Source organism: Lissotriton vulgaris, chromosome 5, assembly GCF_964263255.1.
Source record: "Lissotriton vulgaris chromosome 5, aLisVul1.2, whole genome shotgun sequence".
In the NCBI taxonomy this organism is placed as follows: Eukaryota; Metazoa; Chordata; class Amphibia; order Caudata; family Salamandridae; genus Lissotriton; species Lissotriton vulgaris.
The window spans coordinates 920,808,065-920,821,574 of NC_141693.1; positions in this window are offsets into that span (position 1 = coordinate 920,808,065).

Below are 13,510 nucleotides of genomic sequence, written 5' to 3' on the forward strand. Positions count from 1 at the left end.
ACACAGACAGACAAAGCATATCTAATTGTATGCAGCAAGCCACATAGCCCCAATTTTACATGAACTGCCGTACTCTGTACTCTGCCTGGCATAACAACACTACACTACCTCGACTAGACAGACATGTAGTTCTGCTGTAGTAGTTTTTGTAGACTGGTTTACCTGTTTGCCACTCACAAATTGGCCATAGTTCTTCCGTAAACCGACGCTGATGATCCATCCATCCCAGTGAGTGACTGTAAAGAAAAAAGATATATTATTTAATCAATCATCATGGTATATTGGCAAACAGTAAGTCCAAGGACATTTTGCATATTGGAAAATGCAACATAGTGGCCCCTGCAGTTGAAGTACAATTTGAATTAAACAAGGTAAAAAAAAGCAGAGCAGACTTGAGTTACATTTAGTGTGTAAAAGATTAAATGATAACAGAAGACATATGATTCATTTCATGCACAACAAACAAACAGCAATTGCTTTCATCAGAGCCAGACAGCCATTGCTGTCCACTGCATGCCATCTTCTTCTCTGTATTCATTACCTGTTCCACTTTTTGTCTGCATCTTCTTCTAAAAGTGAGGGACCACAGGGCATCCTCTCCTGTCAATTTCAGAAGTAATTGTCAGCAATCAGCAAGCATGTAGTCAGTAATTCCAGTCGTCCCACTTGAGGGGACTCATCTACAAAGACAAAGTTTCTTTATTCTGCATAATCCAGCCATCTGCCTCTTTTTACCATGGAGCCGTTGTGAGGAACCGTTAGCATCACAGTAATCCCCCGAAGAGCTCCTAGAAATGTTTCCCTTTGAAAATAATAGTCATGAGAGATAGAGCGGAGCTCTGACTGTTCTCTCCCTACCGTCACTGCCGCAGTAGTCTGGAATCCGAAAATGTATTGCTTCGGGTGTAGTCCACTCGAACGAAGGAAACGGCCACTCGTCCACGTTTGCCGTCTTTTTTAGCCTTGTCTGTGTTCCGCAGGAAATCCCGGAAGAAACTAAGAATGACGGACGCACGGTAGTGCGCGTCTGTTCTTTTTGACCGCGCCTCCCACCACTGAGCCTTCTGGGACTTGTGGTCTTGAAGCTTCAGCAGACGCCTTCATCAGATCCTGACAAAGAACTTCCGTCACCTAAGCCGGTGTCCTCTTCTTCCTGCGTGCATTCACGTATTTTGTAATCTGGTGGTATGAAGTGCTGATTCATCTTGATTAATGTTAACCCCTTCACATTTTTGGACGAGAGGCGGGTCCTTTTTAGTTACAATGGCACCAGCAGCACTGAAAACACGTTCAGAAGACACGCTTGTGAGTGGGCAAGTCAAATAATTTAGAGCCAGGTTGGTGACCAGTGGCCATAGAGGCCTTTTCCTATACCAATACAGCAATGGGTTCTGATTAACGAAGACCTCTGTTGTGTCATCCAGATAGGCCTGCACCATCGACTGAAGGTTCTCCAGGGTTGCTCCACTTTGCGTACCATCTGTAGCCTTTGCATCACTGGAACGAGCAAACCCTTGATGAGTTAGCCAATCCGCTTCCGACAATATTATGGCTGGGCCTGGTGCAGGTAAGGATGATGATACGGTTGCTGGTGTCGTTAACGGCTGTGAGGGAAAGTGATGCCCTTCGGCCACATATTCAGAAGTGGAACTTGACGCTAGATGGCCTGCTGAGTCTGTTGCACTTCTGCCGGCTCCTTCAATTTTCTGCCGCTCTTTTTCAAACCGAGTGGCTGACACAGCTAGCCAATGTTTGTACTTTGAAACATCTGCTTCATCAAAAGGAATGAATGCTTTGCTGGCCACGGACTTTTTGTACCGTGGATCCAGAATAGTGGCACAAATGTAATGTTGTTCTGTATGTATTTTTTAAGCCTTTCATTGTCAACTATGCGGCTTAATAACCTCTCCACCAACTGATATGCGTCTTGCTTTTCAGCATCATCTTAGAACGTTGAGGAGGGGGGCGTGGCTAGCAAGCCACCATGGCGGACGGAGTCTGTTAGAGCTCTGGTGCCGCCGGGAGATTAAGTATCCTGCTGGCCACGACGAGGGGTCGTTTTAACACACAGACGACCGCATTCTGCTGATAAGGTTCCCCGCCCGCCTCGCTGAAAGTTCTGGAGGTTTGGCGGCAGGGGATCCTGGAGTACGGCATGTGGGACCCTGAGGCCTAGCGCCACGCCACAAGCTGGGGCCTCGAGTGTTTATTGTGCCCGAGGTGCTGGACAAGATAGACTGCGGTGCAGAAGGAAGTCCTGCGCTGGAGACCGGCTCCTATTGTTGGAACCCCGCCTGTCTAGGCGTGGGGGAGCGAAGTCGGGGAATTGAAGATCCCAGTGCCCGGGGAGGAGGAGGAGCCCGGGGCCTGGTCCCAAGCTGCAGGCCGGGACCTCGGGTGCAGACGCGAAGGGTCGCTTGGACACACCACGGACCGCATCTTGCTGTTCAGGTCCCCTGCCCGCCTCGCTGCAAGTTTTGGAAGTTTGGAGGCGGAGGGCCCAGGAGAACGGCGTATGAGACCCTGAGACCTAGCGCCACGACATAAGCCGGGGCCTCGAGCGTGGATTGTGTCCAGGGCACAGGACGAGACAGACTGCGGTGAGCGGGGCCTTCTGTGCCGGAGGCCGGTCCCTGTTGTTGAAACCCCGACCGCATAGGCGTGGGTGAGTGAAGCCGAGGAGTTGCAGATCCCAGTGCCCGGGGAGGAGGAGGAGCCCGAGGCCTGGTCCCACGCTGCAGGCCGGGGCCTCGGGTGCAGACTGGGCCCGAGACGCTGTGGGTGACTTGCCGCAGCAAAAAAAGCCCGCCTGGCAGCACAACTCTAGATGCCCGTCCGCTTAATAGCGGGAAAGTGGAAACACAAGCCGGGGGCCCGACACTTCTGCCGCCGGCTTCTGGACGCCAGAGCGGGACCGCCGGGGGGCTCGACCTGCCGCCCGACCGTGGAAGCTACTGGAGGAAGGCCCTGAAACCAATCCAAACACTGAAGCCCCCCCGACTGGAGCCGATGAGTGGGGAAGGCACAGAGGTACTGTAGATGATGCAGCTTGGCGATATCGGCCTTTTCCCCCCCTCCTTTTGTCTCGCTCCCCCCTCCTCCCCATTGCTCTTGCTGAGACTAGGACGCCGGAAACCGGTGCAGACCCTGGCTAGGGTTGAGGACGGGGTGGGGACAACTGCAATTGCCCTGAGCAGGTGGGAGACGATCCCCAAAGAAGCGCTGGGGTCCTGAGAGTGAATACACAGAGAGAATTAGGGATACAGGCGACCAGCAGGGCAAGCACTTGTGGGACAGGCACACAGCAGGCGACAGAGGCTCGCCCCACAACATGATCCCAACAATACACGGGCCTTCCGGCGCTCATCATGGTACGGAAGGGCATGAAGGCCACGGAGGGCAAGGATGGGGCACCCGCGGGGCCCACTCTGGATGCGGACCCAAGAGGCTCTACACCACTGACATTGACCTCCATCCTCTCAGATACCCAGCAAGATGACAAACTAGATCTAATACTCAAAGAGATCAGAGACTCCAGGGCTGCGATGGAGACACAGATGGGCACCCTCACCACTAACCTCTCCTTACTTAAAGCTGATCACGAGAAGCTGGTGGATAAAGTCAAAGACCAGGGACTGACGCTGGCTGACCTTGCCCCGGCTGTGGGGGAACACACGGACTCCATCCAACAAATCCAACACCAGGTAAAATCCCTGATGGAACGCGTAGAGGATGCCGAAGGGCGCAATCGATGCAACAACATCCGCGTCATTGGTCTTCCGGAACGCAGTGAGGGATCCCACGCGACGGAATTTATGGAACAGTTGTTCTGAGATAATGTCGCCTCCGAGGGACTGTCGCCGTTCTTCTGCGTAGAAAGAGCTCATAGGATTCCTACTGGCCGACCGAGACCGGAACAGCCACTGCGACAACTGATCGTTAAGATTCTGAATTACCGAGATAGGGACGTGCTACTAAGTCAAGCCCGAATAAAATCAAACATAGAGTACGAAAACAAACGTATATCACTGTATCCGGACAATACCAACCAGGTGCAGAAACAGCGGTCCTCCTACTACGAGGTTAAAAAGAGGCTCCAGAAGGCCAAACTCCGCTACGCCTTGTTATTTCCTGCGCGCCTGAAGGTGATCCACGACAACAAAACTCACTTTTTTAAAAGCCCCACGGACATGGAAGAGTGGATGGAAGTGATGGATATCGATGAGCATCTGGACTCGGCACAAGGATCACCGGCCAATGGATCTAAAGAAGGCTCAGTTCGCGAGGAGGACAGGTCCGGTGCCCAACGTAAAGACTCGAGACGGCGTAAACCTACTGCCCACCAACAGAAGCAAGGACAGGAAGATGCTGTTGCAACGGTGGGTTCCTTCAGAGAGGAGCGAGAGACAATCAATACGGACACTGAAGACAGTACTGTACACTCGGACTCGGACAATAGTATGGTGTTATTCCCGACTGTAACGCCCAGAACGGCAGAAGAACTTCTAGACAATGCTCAAGAATAACTCCTCCTATGGACAGGACCTGAAGCCTCAGGTCAAACTGGTATCCTTTTATTTATAACCTGTTGGTACAGCAAGGTAGTGGGATGAGAGGGGACCTACAAACAAGGTACAGATATGTGTTTCTCTATTGTTGGTGTGCAACTTATGGTTCCAAACTGGGGAGGGAGGAAGCTCTTTCTATATATTGTCCATAGGATGAGAACCACATACTTCCCACACTCCTAAGATACACGGATGTAGACTATTATATGTATAGGGAAGTGACCCCCCTTCTCCCCCCACCTCTCTCTTTCCCCCCCCCTCCGCAAAATGCGGCTTCCAGTACTAGACAGCTCCAAGATGACTCTCCCGGCGACGCCGTTGAGCCGACGGCGAGAAAGAGTATGGCTCTTTGGACACGGCTCATGCTTAGCCGAACCCCCACAAGCGTATGCACCGTAATTTGTTTAGCTATGTTTCCAAGTTTATTGTTTGGCACCGCAGGGTTCAGAGGCTGCGCCTCCAGAGTTGGGGTTTGGGATAGGGAGGGAACCGTCTCCTGGTTGACACTGAAGAAATACATATTAACACATAAAAGGACACTCATCACGATACCTACATTGGGATATGGCCGACATGAGAGGGAAATATAGGCTGGTTACCTGGAATGTACGAGGGCTAGGGGCAGTCCAGAAAAGACACAGAGTACACGCTTTCTTGATTCGCCAAAGAGCACACATAGTATTCCTACAGGAAACGCACTTAACACAGTCCGAGGCACTCCTGCTACGGAAGAAATGGAGGGGAACTATATTCTCCACAACATACTCTGCCTTTTCCAGGAGGGCCACGATATGGGTACGACACAGTACTCCGTTCGTGGAGCTAGAAAGACGAACGGATGAGCAAGGACGCTATGTACTGGTGAGGGGCACTCTGGATGGGGCAATGGTACTCTTGGGTAGCATTTATGCCCCGAATTTCGATCAGGAAAGATTCCTTATTGCAGTGGGCCGGGCGTTGGCGGACTGGGTGGACGTCCCCTGGTTGCTGGGTGGTGACTGGAACTTGATACTAGATGTGGACCTGGATAGATCGCACCCCCCCCCCCCCCCCCTTCAGGCGACAGGGATATACAAGCTGTCTGAGTCGTTTGGGACATGGCTTCAGGGATGGGGAATGACCGATATCTGGCGTACACTACATCTAACACACAAAGAATACTCATATTAGTCTCCTGTGCACAACCTGCATACCCGACTAAACAGATTTGTCTGCTCTAACTCCTTAACGGCCAAGTGTATCTCCTCAGACTATCTTGCTAAAACATTTTCAGACCACAGGCCACTAACACTTGACCTACACTGGGGAAAGATACCCTCACCAGTTCCTACCTGGAGACTCAACCCCCCACTACTTGAGGATGGCCCGTTCCGCACACACCTCTCTGACACCTTGACTGATTACTTCAATGAAAACTGGGACTCTACGTCCTCGAACTTGATAGTGTGGGATGCAATGAAGGCTGTGGTGAGGGGGGCCGCAATCAGGCGATTAGTAGGAGCCAGACAGGAAATTCACGGTAAACTTTGTGAAGTGGAGAGTCGCCTAAGGGAACTTGAAACTGCGGCAGGACTGGACCCTGATCGTAAAGATGACCTACAGTTATGTAACATTGAGCACGCAGAACTCCTGGAAACCCTCAGGGTAATGGACTATGGGAACTATCTGAAACGCCAACAGGCGGAAGCGGATAGATCCGGTGCCTTACTTGCTCGTCTGATCAGCGATGCCCCTGAGAGCCCTACCATAACGAGCATCCGAGATACAACAGGCAAACAGGTACACACACAACTAGAAATCAACACTGTGTTTAAGACCCACCTAGAAAAACTCTATGCTCCTCCCTCTGTAGATGCCAGGGACGACATGATGGACTTCCTGGGAGAACTAACAATCCCAGCCTTAACCCGGGAAGTCCAGGCAGCCCTAGCTGGACCCATAACGCAGCGGGAAATAAAAGTAGCAATCCACAAACTTAACCGGGGTAAGACTCCGGGTATGGATGGACTGCCTGGGGAGTTTTATCAAACGTACTCTGAAATACTAGCACCCGTCCTGGAGAAAGTTTATGAAACTGCTTACGAAGCTGGCCACCTACCTGCCACAACCATGCAGGCTTTGGTGATATCTATTCCGAAACCCGGCAGGGATATCCTGGACGTGAGCAATTATAGACCCCTCTGTATGCTCTCCACGGAGTATAAAATTCTTAGTAAAGGTATCGCCCTGCGGATACAAAACCATCTCCCTGGCCTGATTCACACTGACCAGTGTGGCTTCCTCCCAGAGAGGAGCACCTCCCAAAACTCGAGGCGACTCCACGCCCTAATGACAACTACCCCCCAGGACTTACCACATGCTGGCTGCATAGCCCTGGACCTCCGACAAGCATTTGATTCCCTGACGTGGGATTTTATGGTCGAAGTCCTACGCCGCTTCGGCTTTCCAGATGCCCTCATAAAATGGATTTGCTTGCTATATGCGAGCCCGACAGCCAGGGCACGCACGGGAAGGTACACCTCGGACAGTTATGGCGTTCATAGGGGCACCCGACAGGGCTGCCCGCTGTCGCCGTTGCTGTTCCTGCTGATGCTGGAACTCTTGGCAATTGCGCTCCGAACTAGAGCTGCGGAGGAGGGCATACCAGTTGGAGACACCAATAACTTGGTCTCTATATATGCCTATGACATATTGGTGTTCCTCCGGAACCTACGTGGGGACTATTCACACCTGGCGACTATTTTCGAACGATTCGAGATTGTATCTGGCTTAGCCATAAACACAGGAAAATCTCTAGGCTTCTTTTTCCGGCAAGGACAGCAGCCTTCCCATATACAGTTCGGTGCCTGTGAGATCCAGGTGGCACCGACCACGTTTAAATATCTCAGGATAAATGTGTACCGGAACTCGGAAGACCAGATTGAAGGTAACGTCCGAAGGGCAATCAATGGCCTTCGAGGTAGTGTAAACTTCTGGACATCCCTACCCCTATCTGTAATGGGACGAGTGGCGGTCTCGAAGATGGTCCTACTTCCCCGGATACTGTACTATTTTGTAAATCTGCCGGTGCTACTCCCACAGCAAATTTTTACCACACTAAATACATTATTGATCAACCTCATTTGGGGTTCGGGGAGAAGAAGAATAAGCCTTAAAAAATTGCAATTGAACACCAGACAGGGAGGCCTAGGCGTACCGGACCTACGGAGTTACTACTATGCAAGCCAACTCCAATGGTTGACACGATGGGTGTCGGGCAGGGACCTACATGAGATCGCTTACACAACGGACAAGCTGGCACGCGGGGATCTCCACTCCCTCCTCTTACCCACTGCCAGGATCCCCAGAGACTGCCACCCCCTTCTGCATGTGGCTCTGACCTGTTGGAGGAAGGCACTGAAATACACAGCAGGGACCACTCCCTATGCGGATAACATCCCCCTCCTGGAACTCCCAACGCCGCAAGGGAACCTGACACAACGCAGACTGCGTCCCTGGACAGAGACTGGGGTGGATAGAGTAGGAGACCTGTTCGGAGACGACACTTTACTGGATCATGCCTCATTTGTACAGCTCACAGGGGCCCCACCGCGATTATACCTTTTACATGCCTTGGTGACACACTACATACGGCGCGCTTGGGCTCCGCAACGCACAAAACCAGACCAACATAAATTAGTACACCTCCTGCATTATATGGGAACGGGGGGACACCTGGTGAGATGGGTATATGTGGGTATTAGGGAACATGTAGCGTCACCCCTTACCACACTCAGGGAGATCTGGACTGCGGACACAGGAGAACCCATAACGGACGGGGAATGGAAAATCATCCTTGGCCACCATAGGAGAGTGTCTAGAAACGTTAAGTTCAAGTTCATACAGGCTATGATTTTCCATAGAGCATATCTCACACCCCAGAGGCTCCACAAGATGTTCCCTGCCACTACACACTGCTGCCCAAGATGTCAAGAGGATGAGGCACACATCCTCCACATGCTATGGACATGCACGAAAATACGCAATTACTGGGGGACGATCAGAAACACATTGCACACTGTAACAGCACTGCAGATTCCTGAGGGGGCACTACCCTGTCTGATAGGGCACAGGAAAAGACCCAAAAAATGTAAAGCACAACTGAAATGTATGGACTTAGCGCTCTTATTGGCACTCAGGGTACTTACTATGAGGTGGAAATCGCCCAGATCACCAAATGCAGAAATATGGCGATCTGACTTGTTGAAATGGGGCAAAGCTGAATCCGCAGCGCTGCGTGGGGAAGAGGAAAGGGGTCTTCGCAAATACCCTATAGCACAAGAATGGGACCAAATGCTGATAGAAGTGGGAGAGGTAGACCTAGACATATCGCAAGACCCAGCGGTATGACTACACACACACAACAGTAGACTGCCAAAGTACACGTGCACGGTTAAAAGATGCAATGGATAGCCATGGCTACGAGCTGTAACACTCTCTGGAAAGGCAGAAGCTTACAGACCCGACATGTAGAGTGTATGTAATAGAATGACCAGGAGACAAAGGGAGGGAGGGTAGGGAGGAAAGGGTGGTTGGGGTTTAGCAGAATATATAAGTCACATATAAGACAATTAAACGCTGTAATTGAGAAATATCCGGAGAACTGTAAGACATGAGGAAGGTGAATTTGAAAGATATGCTACCAAAAGTTAATGTTAAAGAAAAAGGAAAAGACTGATACAATGTGTAATGATTGAGTGTAATGTACAATAACTGCTACAGACACGAATAAAGAGTTTTACAAAAACAAAATCTTGGAACGTTGAAGACACCGCCTTCAGTTGGTGCTCTAGCATGCTTAACAATGGGATAGCTTTGCCCAAAGAACAGTCCTCCCTGCTGACTTCACGTGTGAAGACCTAGAAAGGACGAAGCATGTCGGTCAGGCTTGCAACTAGGTTCCATTTCTCCAACTCTAGCCTCATGTCTTTCATAGTAGAACCCAGTTTATAGACATACTCATTGATTACCCCCCACTGCTCAGACAGACGCTCAAGCATGTAAAAGGTTGAGTTCCAACGTGTTGCCACCTCCTGGATGAGTCCTTTGACTGGCAGTCTACGTTCATGTTGCATGCTCCTCAGCTTCTTCCGGGCCTTAAAAGAATGGCTGAAATGTGTGCAAAAGAGACCCAGTGTGCAGTGATGTACATGTAATCAAGGGCTTGGCAACTGGTCCACATGTCTGTTGTCAGGTGGATAGTGTGAACAGCACTCTTCTATATAGCTGCGCCAATCTCCTCCAGCACATCTTGATGTAGTGCTGGAACAGCAACTCTGGCAAAATAGGACCAGCTAGGAACCTTCCATTTAGGGCAGACTGTTGCCACAAATTCTAGAAAACCCACCCCTTCCACAAAAGAAAAAGGGATAAGGTCCAGCGCTAGCATTTTAGCCAGCTTTGCGTTAAACAGACCGTTGGGTGGTTGCGTTCAAATGGCGCATCCGACCAAAACATTCTGCTAATGGCGGTCTGGACTGTTTTACGTGATGATGATGATGCAGACTTCTTCAAACCAGTTAGGCTCATTGATGTACTTTTTCGCATTGGTGTCTCTCCCAGACTCTTAGTGTGCCTCATACATGTTGCTGGGGTAGAGGGTGTGGGTGCTACCACTGCAGTGCTGCTGCCAGGGTTACTGGGTGTACCAGAAAAAATGTCTGTCGCTTCTTCACTTACCCCCCCCCCCTGCACGATAAGCCCCTCGTCATCATTATCAGATGCAATATCAATGGATACATTTGGATTTGTTGTAATTTTGGCTCCCTGGATCTTCCGCATGTGCGCATCCCAAACTATAGTGCAGTGTTTTTTAAGATTACCTCTCTGGCCTCCGGTGCCATGGTTGGTACCAAGCTTACCCCGACTAACTACTTGTCTACAAATTGAACAAATGACCATGTTTTCCGCCTTTTGGCTAACACTAAAGAAGTCCCAAACTGGGGACTGGAGATGTCTGCTGGTGGTGGAGGTGCTACTTTCAGTTTCAATGCCAGATGAAGTGGAGGATTGCGTGGCTGAATTCGACTCTGTTGTTTACTTACAGCACCACTACTTGAGGTAATGGAGGTCGAGCTGGATGGAGGTCCCTCCCGGCCCTTTTGATGAGAAAATATGAAAGCTGTAGGTCGTGTTGGTGTTGCAGTTAACTTCGTTGGTGGTGGTACCAGTGCCACGCCGCCCACATCCCGCTCATTAGCCATTCTGGATAGGGTCAAAATGTCTGCCTGCTGCATGCCCGCTGGGGTTGGAGTGACGACTGTGATGACTGGGTCGTCGTCAGACTGTTCATCAGCAGCAGAATACACCACTTCTTGTTCGTCTTCATCACCCATAACTGAAAGCCTTGCAGGAACCTTCCTTTTAGGCTCTCACTCTCAGACTGCGTTGGTGGGTTCCAATCAACATCAAGATCCTCAGAAGGAAGGAGGCTTGAAGAAGAACTTGCAGTAGCCCTCCTTGACCTTTTTCTTGCTGGGGATCTGGTGACAATGGATCATCCTCAGGAGGAGTGTCTTCCTCGGATGGCACCTCCGCTTGAATCTCAGTTTCCTGATGTGCCCCTACTTCTGGAGGAACAAGCATTGTGGGCAGTTGTGCCGCTCCATGCACCTCTAGTTGCGCCTCTCCATGCGCCTCTCCTTGCGCCTCTCCTTGCGCCTCTACTTGCACCTTTCCTTGCGCATGTACTTGCGCCTCTCCTTGTGCATGTACTTGCGCCTCTCCTTGCGCATGTACTTGCGCCTCTCCTTGTCCATGTACTTGTGCTTGTACTAGTTGCACCTGTGGTTGTCATTGTGGCCGTGGTTGTTGAACACTCGCCAGCTGAGTTACACCCTGCATTGATTGTATGGTACTTTATTGCGATGAACCAACATCACTGGTCGATGGTGATTGAATAATAATAGTGGCTGCCTTTGCAGCACTCATGGCCTTGGACCTAACTTGGTGTGGTGGCACTGAGCCCAATGAAGCGGAGGTGCTGCTCCCAGATTGGTCCCTGGCGGACCTCGCTGCTGCAGGCGTTGTTTTTTTTTCCAGAAAAAAGTGTCTGTGGGCACACCAGTCTCCTTGGTAAGTGGCACCACTTGCTTATTCTGCTCCTTCTTACTGGCAGTGGCACAGGCAACTTCCTTTGTAGAGGAGCTATGGCCACCTTTCTTTGGGCCCATCTTCTTCAGATGTCAGAACAGCAGGCCGCAGTTGCACGAGTTGCAGAGTTGTCTGTGGCCACACATGACGTCACGTGACGTTGTGCTGCACACACCGCTGCAGGACTTTCTCCTGGCACAGGTGGTTCTCTTGTGCACCTAAAAGCAAAGGAAGCCAGAGGAACATCAGTTAAACACCCCAAAAGGTCAAAAACACACAAAAATCACCACAATCCAATACTATCCATAACCTCAATGATGTTTAAATTCAAGAGGCCCCACACAAAGCCTTGGTCCATGCACCACTCACTACCCTTGGGCATAATGGGTGAAAGCTGGGCAGGCTGGGTGCAGGCCTATGGCTCAAAGCACACTGCCTGGCTTCAAAATGGCCCCTTGTCGCCCCGCCATATGTCCACGCCCTGCCTGGACCAGGCCTCAAAATGACCCCCACCCACATGGACAGGCTCCAACAACACCCCAAAAAGTCAAATAACACACACAAATCACCACAATCCAATGCCATCCATGCCCTCAATGATGTTTAAATTCAAGAGGCCCCACACAAAGCATTGGTCCATGCACCACTCACTACCCCTGGGCATAATGGGTGAAAGCAAGGCAGGCTGGGTGCAGGCCTATGGCTCAAAGCACACTGCCTGGCTTCAAAATGGCCCCTTGTCCCCAGCCACATGGCCAGGCCTTGCCTGGACCAGGCCTCAAAATGGTCCCCATCCACATGGCCAGGCCCCAACTACACACCAAAAAGTCGAAAAACACACACAAATCACCACAATCCAATGCTATCCATGCCCTAAATGATGTTTAAATTCAAGAGGCCCCACACAAAGCCTTGGTCCATGCACCACTCACCACCCCTGGGCATAATGGGTGAAAGCAGGGCAGGCTGGGTGCAAGCCTATGGCTCGAAGCACACGGCCTGGCTTCAAAATGCCCCTTGTCCCACCACCACATGGCCAGGCCCTGCCTGGACCAGTCCTCAAAATGGCCCCATCCACATGGTCAGGCCCCAACAGCACCCACAAAGTCGAAAAACACACAAAAATCACCACAATCCAATGCCATCCATAGCCTCAACGATGTTTAAATTCAAGACACCCCACAGAAAGACTTGGTCCATGCACAACTCACTACCCCTGGGCCTACTGGCTAGTGAGGCTTTACAGGCACCCCAAAATTAAAAAAAAAATCCACATATAACAGTGAGCTAAAATTCCATGACATAAATGATATTTAAGTTAAAAAAAAACTCACAGAAACAGTTGGATCATGCACCCATGACTAACCCTGGGCCTTCTGGATACTGTGGCTACCCACAATATATTTTTTTCAAAGTTGTGAAAAAGTTAAAAAATGTTAGTTGCAGCAACTGCAATGCCCCAAACAAACAACACCAACTTACTTGTAAAATCTCAAATCCAAAAGTGGTCCAAACTCCAAAGTCCTCAAATACAAATATCCAGCAGCAGCCACAAAAAGTAATCCTTCCAGCTCCAGATCCAAATCAAAAGTGACCAGGACATGGACAAAGCACTGGGAGGAGCCTGCTGGACAGGATCAGGAAGTTGGAGACTCTGGGGCACTTCTTTCCTCCCACCCCCACAAAAAATTGACTCCTTGCACAAAAAAGTGCAGCCAAATGTCAATCTGAGGAGTTATTCTGATCAAAACAATGATTTTCAGAAGGTTCATGCTGCCTGCGGGCAATTCAAATCTCCCGCCGGAAGTCAA